Raw genomic sequence first — 18,185 nt, 5'->3', positions numbered from 1 at the left:
AACGGGGGGGGGGGGGGGGGGGAGGAGTGGAGAATCAACGTGCAGCAAAGCCAGTTCTGGCGTCATTAATTCAATTTCAGTCCGTCTTAAATGTGTGTTTTTATTTTTTCAGCGTCCGTTATCGTTAAGCCAACACGTTCGTCAGTTCCCTTTGGACAGACAATTCGCGGAGAAAGGGAGACACCTGTACCACTGACACTGTCACGCTAAAAACTAAGGTATCAGCTTTTTACTCAACATTTATATACAGGGTGTTTCTATACGAAAGCTTTCAAAAATCCCTAGAAAGATACTGCCCGATAAAAAAAAAAATCTTTGCGGGAACAAATTACCACCCTTGGCAGAAGTTATGGATTGCAAAAACGTACTACCTCAGCCGTTTTTACCAATAAAGACTGTTTAAAGGTATCGATTCGGCTTTTATTAGTTTGACATGCCTTTGTATGATTCAGTCTACTTGATTGTTTTGGGCTTGATGGGAGAACTTATTTATTTGGGCTTAAATTTAGTTTGTCATTTATCATTAAATTAAGCAATTTCGGACGTGCGACTTCTCGCCTTATATGCAGGGGTTCTATATATTAGTATCTCTGAGCATTTCTGTTGCGGATTATGTCTGTCTGCTGTTAAAGTGAATAAAACGCGCAGCTTGTCGCTGGACCATTTCTAGCCTATCGATGTCTTTTTTTGTATAAGGATCCCCCAGACGACACTACAATATTCCAAGATGGCCCTAAAGCATGTTTTATAAACAACCGTTTTGATCTCTTTTGTTGTATGTTTTAATTTGTGTCTCAAAAACAAATCGTTTTACATGCTAATGTGCAGACGGTGTTAATATGCTTGGGCCAGGCTAGGTCTTGTTCGGCCAACACTCTGTTTGTGGCACAGTAATCTATATTAGTGTAGCAACACGATGATGTTTCTTTATCGGTTGAAATACATTTCACGAAGTACTCAGTTTGTTCCTAAAGCTTTCAAAAATACGTAAAAATATGCTGTTCGAGATAGAACGAATTTCTTTCAGGGAACAAACTACCAGCTTTGGCGGATGTCAAGGGTTGCAAAAGCATACTAATTAGCAAGATGATGAACTAAAATTCACTCATTTTTTGTATGAGTGAAAATAAACGTATGCTCCAACTGAGAAACTGAGAAAAAAAACGCAGCATCACCGAAAGCCACCGTATCAACTCTTTTTAGAAAGATACAAAGTAAAAAAAACAAAAAACAACAACATTTCATGGTATTCTAAAAAAAGACAGTTTTAACATACGCCTTTCTGGATTTCGATTTCTTATCGGAGCGCATCTTTGCGCCCGCGTTCCTGCACCCTCTGGTCGCTGCGCGAAGCCACCGCCTTACCTCACTCGTGGTATGGAAGGAAGTGGGGCGAATATGTTTTGCGCGCCTCGGCCACTGAGGAGCAGGACCGCGAGCGCAGAGATGCGCTCCAATTGAAGAATCCCAAATCTAGAAGCGCGTCCAAATTTAACGCTTTACGGAACGCCGCGAAGTGCTACTCTGAAAAGAGTTAATTTAGCGGTTTTTGATGATGCTTAGCGAGTTTATCAGTGGGACCGTATGTTTATTTTAACTAATTAAAATTAATTAATATATTTTAGTGAATTATATTGCTAATATCCACTCCGGAATTAACCAAGCTTAACATGTTTTTTAAAGAGAAGTCAGTTAATTTTATCTTGCTTTCCCTAGCGATTTTTATTACAACACTCTGCACAAACACTTGTCTTTTAATGGGGATATGTTTTGAAGTCGAGAATCTCGAGCTCGTAGATTTATATTCGGCAGTTGCTCCTGCTGATCGAGAGTTCTCGCAGCCAAGATGCATTCCTGAACAAATAACTCGCTCTTGCAGCTTAGTAGCGAAATTGTTTTAAATTACGAAAAGCTAAGAAGCAAAAAATGAAGTGAAACAAAGGACAAATGAACACAGATAGGTATAAACTATGTGAATACGTTAAAAGAGCGGAGCTACTTTTCGAGAGAAAATGAATCGACGAGATGAGATCACTATGGTGCGTGCCATTTCTAGCGCTCGAGATATGCGAACCGCGGTACTCGTAGCCGGTTGCCTGCGGGCCGCGTCCTAGACAGTCGGGGGCCACGTGTTTGATACCCCTGCCCAAAACTGAGCTTCTCTATGAGGTGATTTGATAAATTGGGTTCGGTAAAACGGCCTTCACCAAGACGAGCTTTTTTGAACCGTGTCCCCCCTTCCTTTGTGCACCTCCGCGTTCTTCGGAGAGCGCGCTCGATTTGCGACATCCCTCGGACGCGCTCCGACGCCAGCGTCCGAGGAACGCGCTTTCCAAATTTAGCGCCTCGCGTCTCAGCCCCTTTAGGGTTTTTTGTATTAAACGCCTAATGTGTGGCACGTCAGTGGCTATATCCAACGCAGTTGCAGCGTTAGATTTAGCTGCGTCTCCTGCACCTCCTGCAACAACTGCACTCGGCGCAAAGCACCGCATTTGAATTCAGAGTGCAGCTTATGTCAAAACACAACCGGAAGTACGTTGCCCTGCAGTTTTCTGCACCGGTATAGGCTGATGCAGGTAATTGGATAGGAGCCAAGCATCGATAAAGCTGAATGCCAACTTCCAACGGCCCTACACAAAGGTAAGGAAACAGCTGTACCTGTCACGTAGTTTAAGCCGAAATGCCGAAGAATTAGAAAACCAGCGCAAAGCAATGTTTTGTAGTTTTGTTTCTTTGTTTCACAAAACTTAGTTCCATAGTTGAAAAAAAAAAATGTTAAAACTAAACTGCGTGTCACACTTATTGGGAATAGAAAATAAGCGCCATTTTTTATTCTATTAAACATGCTAGCCGTGTTAATCACATTCTGGAGGCTAAGTTAGTAGGAGCCCGGTTGAGCACCCTGCAATACAGTACTTGTTTTGATAACAGTCTTTTAGTTAAAAAAAAAAGTTGAGACCCTTTATTCGTGCGGCGTCCCGCTCTCTGCATGTTTAGCTATGTCGAAAATAGCATCGCACCTGCTGCTACTATAGCAAACAACCTACAAAAAAAAAAGCAAAAAATTGAACATATTTAAGCAGAAATGTAATTGGATTATATTCATGCTGCAAAAAGAAACGATCTGAAATCACGAATGAGCACTTAGGAAATGTTACTTAATGTTATGGCAGTTTTGCAAAGTTTACATAATCTTATTTCATGTGAGCACGAAGTATAAATAAGAGGTAGCATCCACGTTTCTTGTGCTGGGTATTCACAATCACTGTAATAAATACTGTAAATGCATTTCATAAGTGCTTTGTACGATTTATTTCGATGACGATGATTTCATTTCTTGAGCGGTAAAAAAATATTTTCTTTTTTCTTTTAACATTGAATGGGAAGACCCTTTGAAAATCTCATCACCAAGTAGCATCCGAAATAAAATACTATATATATCTGGGTTATTCCATAAAATCCAGAAGAAATCAAGAATCCCCTTACAAAACATATCTCTTTCAAGAATGTACAGTATTCAATATTATATTCTATAAGTTAATAAAAGGGCTCGATGAACCCGACAAATATCCCCATGATCTATGACATTTGCTGTGCTAAAATTCACGCACCAAACGTCGCGAAAAATGGTTTCGCCGTGAATAGACTCCAAAACCTAGAAAACGCAGCTGTTGCGCCATATTCCAGAACAATTACCACCGTTTTACAGCAAGTTACACGATGTAAAAACAATGTTTTGGAAAGCGACGTTCTCACAATTGTTCGGCCGCGTCAGCCCGACGCTAGAAACAAAAATGCGTTGTGAAAGCAATCTTTTGATTCAGGGCCATTGCTGAATACTCGGAACAGAAGGACGCTAGGCCCGTATTTTTCCGGATGAATGCTTCGAATTTACACGGAAGAAAAGACGTGGCCCAGCAAAGACAATGCACGAATGGGGACAAAACCAAGAACATCTCTTATTGTTTCTAGTCGCGCCAATTACACCTGCTTTCGGGCAAAATATGCAGCATTAGTCACGGGCTGATTTTGGTTTTTCTTTTTATATGTTTTTCGTATGGTTTACTTTTGAGAAAGCCGGCACAAAAGGTCTCTGGACGAACGCAGCATTTTGTAGGGCTTAGCACTGGATCAGTATAGTCTTTTCGTGTTAACAGGAATCCTCTTTTTCCTCATTTCACGCGACAAGATTTCGGAACAATGCATTGATTTGTTTATTGCAATACAGCACACATGCAATCGATTGTATCTAGAAACTTGTTTTGGATTTTATATCCACCCATTGATAGCCACCTTAAATAAACTTTTGTGTTTTAAGATACGATTCAATGATTCGTTCGGGGAGACCGTATTTTCATCATAATAGGAACAGCAAATGGTGGCGCTAGCGTACTTAATGCCATTTACTCTTTCAACGTAGAATGCGTTATAGGGGAGTACGGCACTTCTCGGCGCTACGAAGAATGTTATAGATGAAGCGTCAAATGAGCAGTTGTGGGTAAAGTTTTGGCGGGCGAGACATTTTCCACCAGATTTAGTGGTCAGTGCTTCGAGGGACGACGCGACTATTTGGAGGACGACAGCCTCCTAATTTATCGGATATTGTTGACTTGGTACATCACGAAGCTAATTTAAAAAGAAATGGTCAACGTAGCCGCGGAAGCTTCTAACAAGCACTATCCTGAAAACTATTTTTAAGGTGCACAGTGATCATTACAGACGTGTGTTCATTTAATTTTGATGCTGGACTCGGGCATAGGCTTTAGCAGAGCAGGGACGAGACATTCGTTCATAAAGTAAACCCAATGTTTTCAACACAAAGTTGTCTCTTTATTTAGCGCCGAAACTCCTACTTACTCTCGCGAAAAATAAGGAGACTGTTGACTCGTTAATCTTTATATATATATCAATAAAGATAATTTGTTTCACTAATTCAATTACTGACCGAGCTTAAACAAGTAGAGACATGTCGAATCGATAAAGGGATCAAGGTCCAGAATATCGTAGCTATAGAATAAAGGAATAATCGGCAATGTATTGCAACAAATATAGTTCCGAATTAAACGACGAATTTACAGATATATTTCAGCAGATGTTCTGTCGCAACATCATGCTTCATCTTGTCCAGCTCAAATCATAACCAAAAACTGTAATAAAATTTGCTTGGAAGAAATTAACATATATACACATATTAACTCTTCTTGAGTGACACACGACAAGTTAATTTGGACACACAGTATGGCCGTTTCTCCCGTAACAGCGTAATGAACACAAAGTCGTAGTATCTGACCATTCGAGGCCATCTTCCCTGCCGCAATGTTTGATCACGAACTACGGAATATCTTCCTGCACATTCTTTAACGCACTGCACAATCCCAATTACCCATATTGCGTTCCTAATAGGGGTGGGCGTCGATTAAAATATCAAGCCGATTAATCACCACATTTTAATCAATTAATTAACCGAATAATCGGCCTCGTTCATTTCCATGCGTTATATTTTTTTTTCAAGTCAAAATTACTTTTTCTGTTTGTTCTGTTGAATATGAGATAAACGGCGCATTATAGAATTTCGATTATGAACCAACCTTAGTATGTAGATGAGAACAATTCAGGCACTCCAGCTAACAAATTATTACTTCAGCCGCATGAGGCAAGAAGGTTCGTTGACATTCTCCGGCAACAGCGAACACCTTTGATTGTTCACAAAAGTTTCTGTTGCACTAAACGGACACTAGCACGGCACTGAAGTGGCCAGGACAAGTGTAACCTTGTGGACTTGTCTGAAGTTACAAATCTGGTTCCGATAGCTTACTGTAGGTTGAAATTTTCCCTGAAGTTTGCCCTTCCTACAGGTGCACTCGTCCACGTCTGCGTCGTGAAAGCGTTATATTTTATGTCTCTTGGTTCGTCATGATGTACAGATCAAACCGTTAAAAAAATTAATCGCGAATAAAGCATTAATCGATTAATCCGTCAGTTAATCGATCAATCGCCCAGCCCTATAGCTCTCGAACGCGTCAAGCGAAGCTGCGATTTGATTTATTTTTAAGATTCTGCGTTATGTCTAAGCGCGTACACAAGTTAAATAGCAATACCAGCTCTCAAACGAGCTGGTATTGCTCTGCTCGGAGCCCACACGTCGCCGTGTGCGCTCCGAGCAAAGGAGCGCACACGGCGACGTTCTGCGAATGGCAGATGAGCGTACCGGGACGCGCAAGCGTTCAAAAGGGGCGATCCCAGAAGCATCAGGAGATCTCAAACACGTCAAGCGCGCGAGGCGACAGCTCCCGCCTGCGCTTCTGGCGAAGGAAGCCAAAGCGTTCCAGGAAACGCCCGATCGGGGACCGAGACAAAGCGGTGTGCTTCGAGGAGCAATTGACAGGTTCATAAACCTCCTCCGCTTCCAAGTTGAAGATGGGGCACGCTCGGTTGAGCCCGCGCACGCCGTCGAGAAAGAGCCTCTGGTGTCAACAAGACAAGTGTTCGCGGTTGCGCGATTTAAAGTCAATAGCCCGCCTACGAGGTGTCGACGCGAGGACTGCCGGTTCGAAAGACGGGCGAGTCTCGCGGAGCCGACAGTGGGATATTGACCGGGCGGCGGAGCTATCGGATCGTTTGGCGGCACGCGTGGTTGTCTCCTACATGTTTAAATCCTCTCGCGCTGCTCAGCATTTGTCGAGTATCAGCGTTCGACGTAGCAGATGTTAGATGGAAGTTGTTTGTACGGATGAGTGTCGAGCTGTTTAATACGAGTAGTTTATACGAGCAGCGGGCTATAGATCACGTTACCCTTAAGTCTGGTTTGCACACTCTCGACTGCTTACGACCGGAGATGATTAAAAACCGATATTAAACCTCTTGTGAATCTTTACGACCCTATGCGCAGCAGGGCAGCCTGTCGTAAGCGGTCACAATGGACTTAAAGGGGCCCTCCGGAGCTTTCTGCGATAGTCTGTTTATGTTGTTATATTGCGTAGTAGGTGCAAGTTAATATGTATACAAAGTTTTAGATTACAAAACCGTTTATTAAGCAGATGGCAGAAGAAATATATCGGGACTATTTTCTCTTGGAAGACAATCCCCTATTCCCTGCCCATCGCTAAAACTTGACCAATGGAAATGCTGCATCTCGCGGTGAATGCGAACGTTATTATTGCAACACTTTTTAAGCTTGTTGTAAATTAGAGTTTGAGAAAAACGTAAACTGATTTTGGTGCGGGAAACATAGTCTGCAATTATCGCTTCAAAACCAGCGAACTATGTTTTCTCCCCGCAAGCGTGTTGCTAGGGGGTGATGCGTCGGCGCGTCTGCTTCCCGGGGCGTCTGCAGGCGTGCGTTCGCGGGACACGTGTTCCTTCTACCCGTGGATGCCGACTCCGAAGCCAGCTTTGCGATCTTTCCACGTCAACAAGTAAAACTTTTCCTCGTCATCTGTGGAATGCGACTGCGTATTGCAGTAGCAGCGCGACGGTGCGGTGCGACGAACGACGACTGCCGAGCACAAAGTCCGGGCAGTCCGGGCAGTCCGGGCTCCTTGACGATGGTCCGCGCGTGTTCGAGAGATTCCTCCGCGGGTCGGCGGTCGGCCGCGTTGGTGACGCGCAGTGACGCAGGAATCGTTCGCTTGCTATTGGCTGACGCGTAAAGAGATGCCCCTCCCGTTTTCCGGGGTCATCTCAGAAAAGGGGGCGTGCCGGGGACTTTGATAGCAATTTTAATAGAAAAATCCGCCGCGCATGACCGTAATTTTATGATTCTTAGGATCTTTAGGGCCTGTAGATTGAGTTATTGCCATAAATAGACCATCGCAGAACGCACCGGAGGGCTTCTTTAGATACCAGTTGAGGCGCAGTCGGTCCTAGTCACGCGCTAGTGTGGGAACCAGGCTTTACTCGAGAAACGACGACCTACTGCCCGGCTATTAACTACCTTTGTCGTTAAACGTGTTAAGAAATGCTTAAAACTTTTGAATCTGTAAAAAAAAATATTTGCCGTTGATTGCTCTTTATGTTTAGATGCCTCCTATGGCAACCGACTATGGGCTATTTTTACGCACGCAGAGAAACTGTGTTGCATATGCCAATGCTTTATTTTGTAATAAAAAATTAACATTTGTTGGGCATTTAGGCGTACTTATAGATGATATTCTATTACATTTGGGACGTCAAGTCGTAGTTGCAATGAGTTGCAGGCAAAGGATATTTAATTATGTTAGAACTTGTAAGAGCCTCAAAGTGGTTACACATTACTGTGATATTCAGCGGGTTATTGCCTTCTCTTTATTCGCGTAAATATAAGTAAAGTTATTCATTTTGTGCGTATATACCCAAAAGGACTTCTCGGAAATCATACACTAAAAGCCAATTAACATAGCACGAGTAATAATGTTATGAAATTAAAAAAAAAAAAATATATGATGAGACACGGACATACAAGCTTCTGGCATTCGTGGAACATTAACGAGAAATAAAAAAAGAGGAGCGGTACACTGAAATTATGTCGAAAAATATACAAGGACCCGGAGGCATAGTACCGACAGGCATTTGGTTCTCATAAACACTAAAGAGCACCGGTATTTATTGACGGCAAGAAGTTGCGCGTGCCTGATCGATAATTCAGCATTTGTGACCATATCATTCGTGGTCTTGACAAGTAGTACCACTCCAACACTGATAGAATCATAAGTCAAACCCCCCCTCCCCCCAGAAAAAAAAAAACAAAAAAAAACGTTGTTGAATAAGTACATCGTATTCCATACACCGGTCTTTATATGATATGTATACAGGTTCAACCCTGAAGCAACCATGACCATTTGTAACGTTTAAACTTTCGTTTCGTTTTTTTTTTTTTTTTTGCTCCACTCGCGTTGCTACGTTTCACTAAAGAGGCTTAGCTTCTTCGGAGAGCTCAATAAAAGGTAATCACGGATCATGGACTACTTAAGGAACGCGAGGCGTGACGAATCTACAGGCTCTTCCTACAGGCGCTGTCATGCTTCTACGGATGCTCCAACGGGGAATGCAACATCACTAGCCACCTGGCCCCCACGCCCACGATGACGCTCAGTAAATCCGTGCCTGACGCCAGTCATCTTCACGCGCTGAAGCCCACCACGGTCATCGCAGCGCTTGGATCGATTTCCGCTTCCGCGGTTACGTCACCTGTGAGACACCTACAAAGGAAGCTGCCACAACATTTCATCTTCAGTGGGCACGGAGATTGTCGAGCAAGCATGTCGCCTAACCTCTGCTGGCTCTTCCTACAGGCGTTGTCATGCTTCTACGGATGCTCCAACGGGGAATGCAACATCACTAGCCACCTGGCCCCCACGCCCACGATGAAGCTCAGTAAATCCGTGCCGGACGCCAGTCATCTTCACGCGCTGAAGCCCACCACGGTCATCGCAGCGCTTGGATCGATTTCCGCTTCCGCGGTTACGTCACCTGTGAGACACCTACAAAGGAAGCTGCCACAACATTTCATCTTCAGTGGGCACGGCGATTGTCGAGCAAGCATGTCGCCTAACCTCTGCTGGCTCTTCCTACAGGCGTTGTCATGCTTCTACGGATGCTCCAACGGGGAATGCAACATCACTAGCCACCTGGCCCCCACGCCCACGATGAAGCTCAGTAAATCCGTGCCGGACGCCAGTCATCTTCACGCGCTGAAGCCCACCACGGTCATCGCAGCGCTTGGATCGATTTCCGCTTCCGCGGTTACGTCACCTGTGAGACACCTACAAAGGAAGCTGCCACAACATTTCATCTTCAGTGGGCAGGGCGACTGTCGAGCAAGCATGTCGCCTAACCTCTGCTGGCTCTTCCTACAGGTTGGTTATTCATTCAGATCGTTTAGAAGTGATGATATTACGATTGTAGTTGTGCCGTGCCCACGGACTTTGTGTCACATTGCGCATGACTGTTTGTTAGTATGTACGCTTCTTTTGTGTGGGGATGTGGAGTCAAACCCGGGGCCTACAACTGAAGAAATGTTTCAGACAATCATTGATGGCCAAATCGCGATTAAAAGTGAAATATCTGAGCTCAGGGCTCGACACGATCGTAATGACAAAAAAATTGAAGACCTAACGTCTAAATGCACGGGAGTCGAGAGAACTCTGAGCGATCTACAAATAAAGACCATGCAGATTGATTCCCTAAAGCAAACTGTAACTGCTCTTGAGCAAATTATATTGAAACAAAATGCAAAAATTACTGATCTGGAAGACAGAAGTCGCCGTTCAAACCTCGTAATCCATGGCATCCCCGAAACTCCCAATGAAACCGACGACCAATTAAAAAGAACAGTAGTCGTTGAACTTTTTCAAGATAAACTGGGCGTTGCGTGTTCGTCCGTGGCGCGTGCTCACAGGCTTGGTAAACATGGCTCCAAAAGACCGATTATTTTATACTTTCAGGATTACAATGGAAAAACGGAAATCCTTCGTAATGCTAAAAAACTTAAAGGCTCGAAAGTGTTTATGAACAATGATTACTCGCAGGCTACACTCATGAAAAGAAAAATGCTGTGGGAGAGTGCCAGAAACGATAAAGATAAAGGCGCCCGTGTTTATCTATTTAATGATAAGCTTCACGTGAATGACGATGTATTTGTATGGGACGAAAACAAAAATACACGCGCAAGTATTTCAACCCAGATGAAAACCACCCGTTCTGACTGACTTGTACCTAATCGTAAACAGTTTCGACTTTTGAACTTAAATGCACAAAATGTCGTCAACAAATCACACGCACTTGAATCTATCCTTCTTACGCATGACCCGCATGTTTGTGTTATAACCGAAACCTGGCTTACTGATTACATTAGTGACGGAGAGGTATTTCCGGATCAGTACAATGTATTTCGCAGGGATCGTGATGGAAGGGGTGGCGGACTGGCTGTTTTACTTAAACGAGGCATTGAAGCGGTCCTGGAAACCCAAATAGAAAATCATGAAAGCTTGTTTCTACGCCTTAACTGTTGGGGCAACACTGTTATCCTTGGAACTGTTTATCGACCCCCCTCTGCTACTCCTGACTACTTGTGCAGGTTATTTGACCACTTGTTTAAATTTAGCAGCCATAAAATAATCCTGGCTGGTGACTTTAATACCCCGTCCGTAGACTGGCCGAATATGTGTGGTTCTTCTTCTGCAACTGATATCATTTTGATATGATGTTCGCCTTTGATCTGACGCAGTTAGTTCAGGATCCAACCAGAGTACATGGTACAAGTCACTCAATTCTTGATCTTGTTTTCGTAAACAATTCGCTTAGTGATTGCACCATATCTGTTGAACAGGGTATATCTGATCACTATTTGGTCCTCTTGACTTGTTTACTTGAGCGTTTTTCACCTACAAAAAGAGTTATATATTCACCTTTCAAAGACTACTCGCGAGCTGACGATACTACCATACTCGATTATCTTGACATAAATCTTGATAATTTCACTGATACAAATGTTGACACCCTTTGGCTAAAATTTAAGAACTTATGTGAATACTGCCTTGACGAATTTGTACCTACAAAATACAAGCGTATTAATCGTAATAATCCGTGGATTAACAGAAAAATCATACATCTCAAACGCAGGATAAAACGAGCGAAGAAATCAAGGCCAGTTAACTGTGATGTCACCAATCAGCAGAGCGATCTTCGTAGCCTAATTGCAGTGGCTAGAAACAACTACTTCTCCGGTACGCTTCTAAACTATCTTAAACATGACCCCCAAAAGTTTTGGCTCTACTTGACTGAAACAAATAAGCCTGTTGAGCAAATCGTGGTGAATGACACTGTCTCAACTGATCCTGGTGTTATAGCGTGCCATTTCAATGAGTATTTTCAGTCGGTTTTTTCCGATATCCGTAACCATGATTATGTGATTTCCACCACATCAAACTATCACTCTGAGTTCATAACTTATTACGGCATAGTTTCTTTGCTGTTGTCACTGAAAACGAAAACAAGTGCTGGTCCCGATAAGATTCCAAACACGTTTTTACGACGGTACGCTGAGTCCCTAGCCCATTATCTTCTCATTATTTTTCGTGCATCATACTCAAACAGCTCGCTGCCAGATGATTGGCGAACTGCCATAGTGGTACCTGTGCACAAAAAAGGGGATCGCCTAGCAGTTGAGAACTACCGTCCAATTTCCTTGACTTCTTCTTCGTGTAAATTAATAGAGCATATCATCTGCAGCCAAATCAATGAACTGCTGGACAGTCGTAATTTTCTAACAGAATTTCAACATGGCTTTCGCAAAGGCTTATGAACTACGACCCAACTCGTCACTACCATCCATGAGTTTGCGCAAATCCTCGATAGGGGAGGTCAAATCGATGTGCTTTTCCTGGACTTCAGCAAAGCTTTCGATAAGGTGCCTCATGAACAACTGCTTTGTAAACTTGAACAGCTTGGTCTTCCACATGGTTTTGTTAACTGGATTGCTGTATACTTTTCACATCGCACACAGTCTGTTTCCGTCGGAGGTTGCATCTCTCCAGTTCTGCCTGTAACGTCAGGGGACCCCAAGGGAGCGTTTTAGGTCCTCTTTTGTTCTTGGTGTACATAAATGATATTGTTTCAATCATTGACGCAGGTGTCCATATAAGTCTTTTTGCCGACGATTGCATTATTTTTAAAGAAATAACTTCGAGCTCGGATCAGTTATTGCTAGATCATAGTTTGCATTCCGTTGTATCATGGTGCGATACGTGGAAAATGAAGCTTAACTCTTCTAAATCAACACTTTTACGTATTACAAAAAAGAAGCAACCCTTTGAATACATTTATAATATCGCGGACACCCCGGTTACTGTGGAGCGAGAATGTAAATATCTTGGTTTAATTATATCGGACACACTTTCTTGGTCTCCTCATATAAAACATATCTGTACTTCGGCATCCAGGAAGTTGGGTTTCATTAAAAGAAAGTTGAACGACGCTCCGATTCAGGTTAAGCTACATGCGTATTATTCATTAGTCAGATCCAAGTTGGAGTATGCAAATATCGTTTGGGATCCATTCACTCAGAAAGATATCCGGAAGTTGGAGATGGTGCAACGTCGAGCGGTTCGGTTTATTTACGGAAAGTATAGAAGGCTGGATTCACCATCTCAACTTATGCAGGCTAACGGAATACAGACTCTTCAGGCCAGAAGGAAACTAGCGCGGTTGAAATTCTTGTTTCATCTTCAGCAAGGACAGACTCGCATAGACCCATTGCAATATATTTCCCCTTTAGCGTCAAGAGCTACGCGGCACAGACATCAGTTTTCACTAACACCCATTTTTGCGCGTACTAATATGTTTAAGTTTAGCTTTTTCCCTCGCACTATTAGCGACTGGAACGGTTTACCTCTCGAACTATTTATCGACACCAACTTTGTAGAAGGTCTGAGCGTCTTGATAACTAACATGTTTTGCTTTGTACATTGCTGCACCTTCATCTTTTTCGCATGGACATTAGGATTGTATAAACCTTCATACTACATCTGGATAGGTCATTTTGTATTAGTGCATGATGGAATTACATACTGCTTGATGCTTGCTTTCCCCCCTCCCCTTTTTTTAAATAATAAATCCTGTACATTTGCTAGTTAGTTGTAAACCTTTTAATGTCGTGTTATTTGCTTTCGTTTCATGTGTGAATGTATATGTTGTATCCCACACCTACTTGGGCCTTCGATGGCTTGTAGTATCCTCTAAATAAAAAAAAAGAATCTCCGGCATTTTAATCATCAACGTTCCACAGCTTGGAGCTAGGAAAGTTTTGGAGGTGGCATGACGCCACCAGACTTAAAGTCAAAAGTGTGGAGGTACACGCCCCCCAATGATGACTAAAACTGTTTTGGTCATCGTTGGGGGGAAGGGGGGGGGGGGGCGGGTCCCTCCACACTTGCGGCTTCACGTCTGGTGGCGTCATGTCACCTCCAGAAGCTTCCAACCTCCATGCTCCACAGCAACCAAACACATTCTGACATTATCCGTTAAGAGCGCCGAACCAAAAATGAAATCACAAATCAAGAAGTGTAAACTTAATCAAACGCGCTCGACGTTAAAACAAATTGACCATTCTCACTAATCGTGGCAATGGGATGTAAAATATGCGTAAACGTGCGAAAACTCGAGCCTGCACTGGCAATTCAAATTATATGACGGTAAAGTACTATCTGCAAAGCTGCGGAAAACATTTCGCGAATTGTAAAAGGTTGCAAACAAAACGACATTTTTTTTCTTTCTTTGGTAAGGGAACAATGGAATTGCTATTCAATATCTGCATAAATTGTTGAATGATCAGCAAATCTATTATTATAATACTACGCAATATATGTTCTTTTGCACACATATTTTCGACCAAACACAAAGGTAGAAATTGCCCATCTATCAAAACGGACACGATTTAATAAAGAATACAGTTTCTTTATTAACGAATACACTGCTCTTCACTAGTAGAACGTCTACTGTAACGAACAAAACGTTCATTTATATTCGGTGTTAGAAAGAGGCTAACGTTCGATACTTCTTAATTCTTTTGTAATGCCGAGAATTCCAACCGAGTTTCAATATAGAAGCGAAGGAAACTGTTCATCGTGAAATCCGTTACTCTTTGTCGTTCGCGAAACATTTTTGTTAGATTTCAACTGAGTTCGGGGTTCTCCTGAAAACTGTGCCGTTGACGATAACACCGGAAGAGTGCGTTGTGCCAGACGCAGTTTTTCAGCATTCCAAACTCTATTTCTAGAGTTATATACCGTTCTTCTTTTTTCAATTTTCCCTTGTGGAGTTTCCTTCCTCCATTCCGCTCTGGATTCTCTGCGCCCGAATGCAAAATAAAAGTGTCCGTCTGGAAACAAGTTTCTTTTTGCGCTTTTTGTTGAATGCGCTTCCAGGGCACTTCACACTTGTCTACTTAGTTTTATTTAGAACTTTTTTCACCTCCGCGTGCCGAGAAAAGAAGCCAATTACGCTGCACAATTTTTCTCGGAAAAGTTACGTCGGCCGATAAACACTCGCACAGCTGCGGTGAGAAGATAACTTCTAAACTATGGCGCACAAAATCTGCGCTTTCCTTCCTGTGCACGTTTGAGGTGTAAATAAGTGGAACAAAGATAAATGATGTTCCTGTCAATGCCCGTAAGAAATCTTACTTCGCAGTTAAGCTGTTTGGCGTTTGCTGTTTGGCGTTTGTGTGTCAACGTAAACTGCTATCTGCTCAGCTTGCAATGATGGGTCAAGCCGATCACGAGATTGAAGTGAGCAGAAGAGACGAGTCAGTTCAGTATCTTCGAGACCTAAACGTATTAGCGGGGAAGTTGAATAAAATTATGGTTAACATTCTTACGGTTGTGAGCGAATATGCACCTATATTAGAATGTGCTCGCTGCTGGTAATAAAAACAGCTAAAAGAAATCGAAGCCAGAGCCATACAGAAGCATGTTTCTTTTGTGCAGTTCTTTTGTAAGTTCACCTTAGGAACTTGTTAGCATTTCTTTTAGTTTGAACCGACAAATAACGAAAAAAGAATTGAAAAATGAAAGACGTTTACTATCCCCTGCAACGCCGAATTAGAGCGCAGCTGTTGAGGAGGAGGAGGGAAGGGTACTGAGGGGAGAAGGTGGAAAGTCCCCCACTACTAACATGTGTGTCAATCGACGTGTGCTTAAAGGGCAACTACGCTCAATTCCGAAAATGTAGGCTTACATGTGATTCCATTTCACAAAGCACTACTAAACAGCTATAAGTCTTTGGATTCGCGAAATGTGGAATATTATTTGTGTAATCTTAATTTAAACATCAGCTGATACCGAAACCGAAACTTCGGTTACGTCAGGCAACATTGGTCTCGTGTCGTCAGAGTCCTGGCCACGTCACGTTGAACCACGTGGTCTTGTGACGTGCGTGGGGGCGAGGGACAGGACACGCGACGCCGGCGGGTCGCTTCGCATGGCGTGGACCGTGATGGCTTGGGGGAGAGGGGGAAGGGGAGAAGACGAAAGAGGAGAGGGGGAGCGGAGAAACAGACCGATATAAGCGCGCAGGGCAGCGCAAACTAGCGCATCCGCGTTACGATGATCACGTGGACGCCGTTCAGCCAACACCGGGAGGAGAAACTTATGACGTCATCGTTCAACTTCGCTCTGAGAAGCAAACACAAACAAAATGTGAGAATGACGTAGTCATGCCTCTGACGCATTGGTTCGACGTTGGCCACTCCAACTCCGTCACATTGACTGGGCTGACGATTGCGCCTCACGTCGCACGCTAGAGTTGGCAGATTTCGGCGACTTGGCTCACTTGAAGGTTTGCTGGCCATTTTATTAAATATATAGACGGAATTAGATCATAATATTTGACATGGGGTCTTCCATATGATACTGAAGGGGGCTACATGGTTTACTAAATATCAAAGATGAAGCGCAGTTGCCCTCTAACGCAAGTCGCAGAAAATCCACATCTTTGGTGAGCGCATCGCGTGTAAATTTAGCGGGATATTAGCGTGGCAATTTTTTCCCGTAACTTTAGCGGGGAATTTTCGCCACTAGATTTAGCGGGAAAATTTTTTCCCGCTAAATTTAGCGGGAAATTTAGCGTCCTCGTCATCCTCACTGATGACGTCATTAGTGTCGATGACGATGACGTCATCGTGATGACGTCATCCTCATCGTTATCGTCGTCGCGCGGTTACGCCGACGCCTTTCAAGTCGGAAACGGGCGCCTAAGAGATGCGCTCTAAAACACGTAGCTGATATGAAGAAAAAAAAAATACTGAATATTTTTGCTAACCCAGAAACTCCCGCCATGATTCTGAAATCAAGAAAATAATTCTAGAGCTGGTCCGCTTCCTTTCTTTATTGCACAGGTTCGTACATGATGAACGTTCCTCAAATAATGTAAGGAATACTCGTGTTGGATTTTTGCTGCCAATTTCTCGCGCAGGCGCTGAAATGCTACAGGCAACCGGCAATGCAGTTTTGCGCGACATGTTGTACCATCTAGCGGCTGAAAAATAAAACACTGGGTAGGCCAGTACGGCCCTGTCGCCGGGTCTGCGGGCGGCCACATTTACACACCACGTGTGAACGTGGCATTTTGAATCGGCGTGAGTTTTTTGGGGAACGGTTTGTCGTAAAAGTAAGTTCCAGCTTCACGTCTGTATGACCTCACTGGGTTCCTGTGACTTCTCACCTACTCCTAGAGTTCCCCCGAAAAATAAACGTCGCTATATCGCTACGTTAAATGCTGTCACAGTCCTTTCGAGATCTTGGGACGCGACACGGCGACAGAAGTGATTACTGCGGTGCGACGCATCAGGTAAGTGAATTTTACATTAATTCTTGATGTGAACAAAAATAGGTGTGCAGGCTTCGAAAGTGGTCTTCAGAACTCGTTTTGCAGAATACTCGGCAAATAAGATATGTATGCAAGTTGTTTTCCCAGCCACGTTTACAGTCACAAAGGAAATACGTTAGGAACAATCGGGCCGATTGTTGCTTGGCTGTGACGTCGAGAATCAGGCGATCAAACCTTCAAGCGAGAGGCCAGCGGACCCGTTCCGGCATTCGTAGTTGTACGCTTGCATAGCAGTTGGGCGCGCGCGGTGGCAACAAAATTCAAACCTTCGCGTTCTGAAGTAGTGGATTTTCGAAGCACATGAAGTTTTGTTCGTTGCAACCAAATTTAATGCTGAGTCTGGTAACAAATGTGACGGCGTGCAGGAAACAGGATGCAAAGGTTTTCCTGTAAAAAAAGCTAATGCGAAGCGTAAATATCCTTCTCACACCTACACTTGGTTGCCTAATACCCTTTTACACCATGCGTGCATATCACATTAGAGTCATTGCAATGTGCGTACTCTTCTCTAGCATGCAAAGTTTGGTTCTAATTACCCACATCTTATTCTAGTGGAGTAGACAACTCAAACTGGCGTCCAAATGACAACTCTCGATTGTTCTCTAAACATTTCGACCTATCAAGGCGCCCGGTTTTCTTAAAACGGCATAAAGGGACCAGGGACGTGGTGCGCACGTGCGCACGGGGACTGCTGAAATCGGGATCGCAGCCACTCGACACGGCGCAACGGGTAGACTGGCCGCCCCATTATCATGCTCGTACAGGGATATCTTACTATTCATATTAAAAACAAAAAGCACACCAAACTGCTAAAAGTATCTTGT

Source organism: Ixodes scapularis, unplaced genomic scaffold (genome assembly GCF_016920785.2).
Source record: "Ixodes scapularis isolate PalLabHiFi unplaced genomic scaffold, ASM1692078v2 PGA_scaffold0__279_contigs__length_252992795, whole genome shotgun sequence".
Classification (NCBI taxonomy): domain Eukaryota; kingdom Metazoa; phylum Arthropoda; class Arachnida; order Ixodida; family Ixodidae; genus Ixodes; species Ixodes scapularis.
This window is presented reverse-complemented; position numbering follows the sequence as displayed.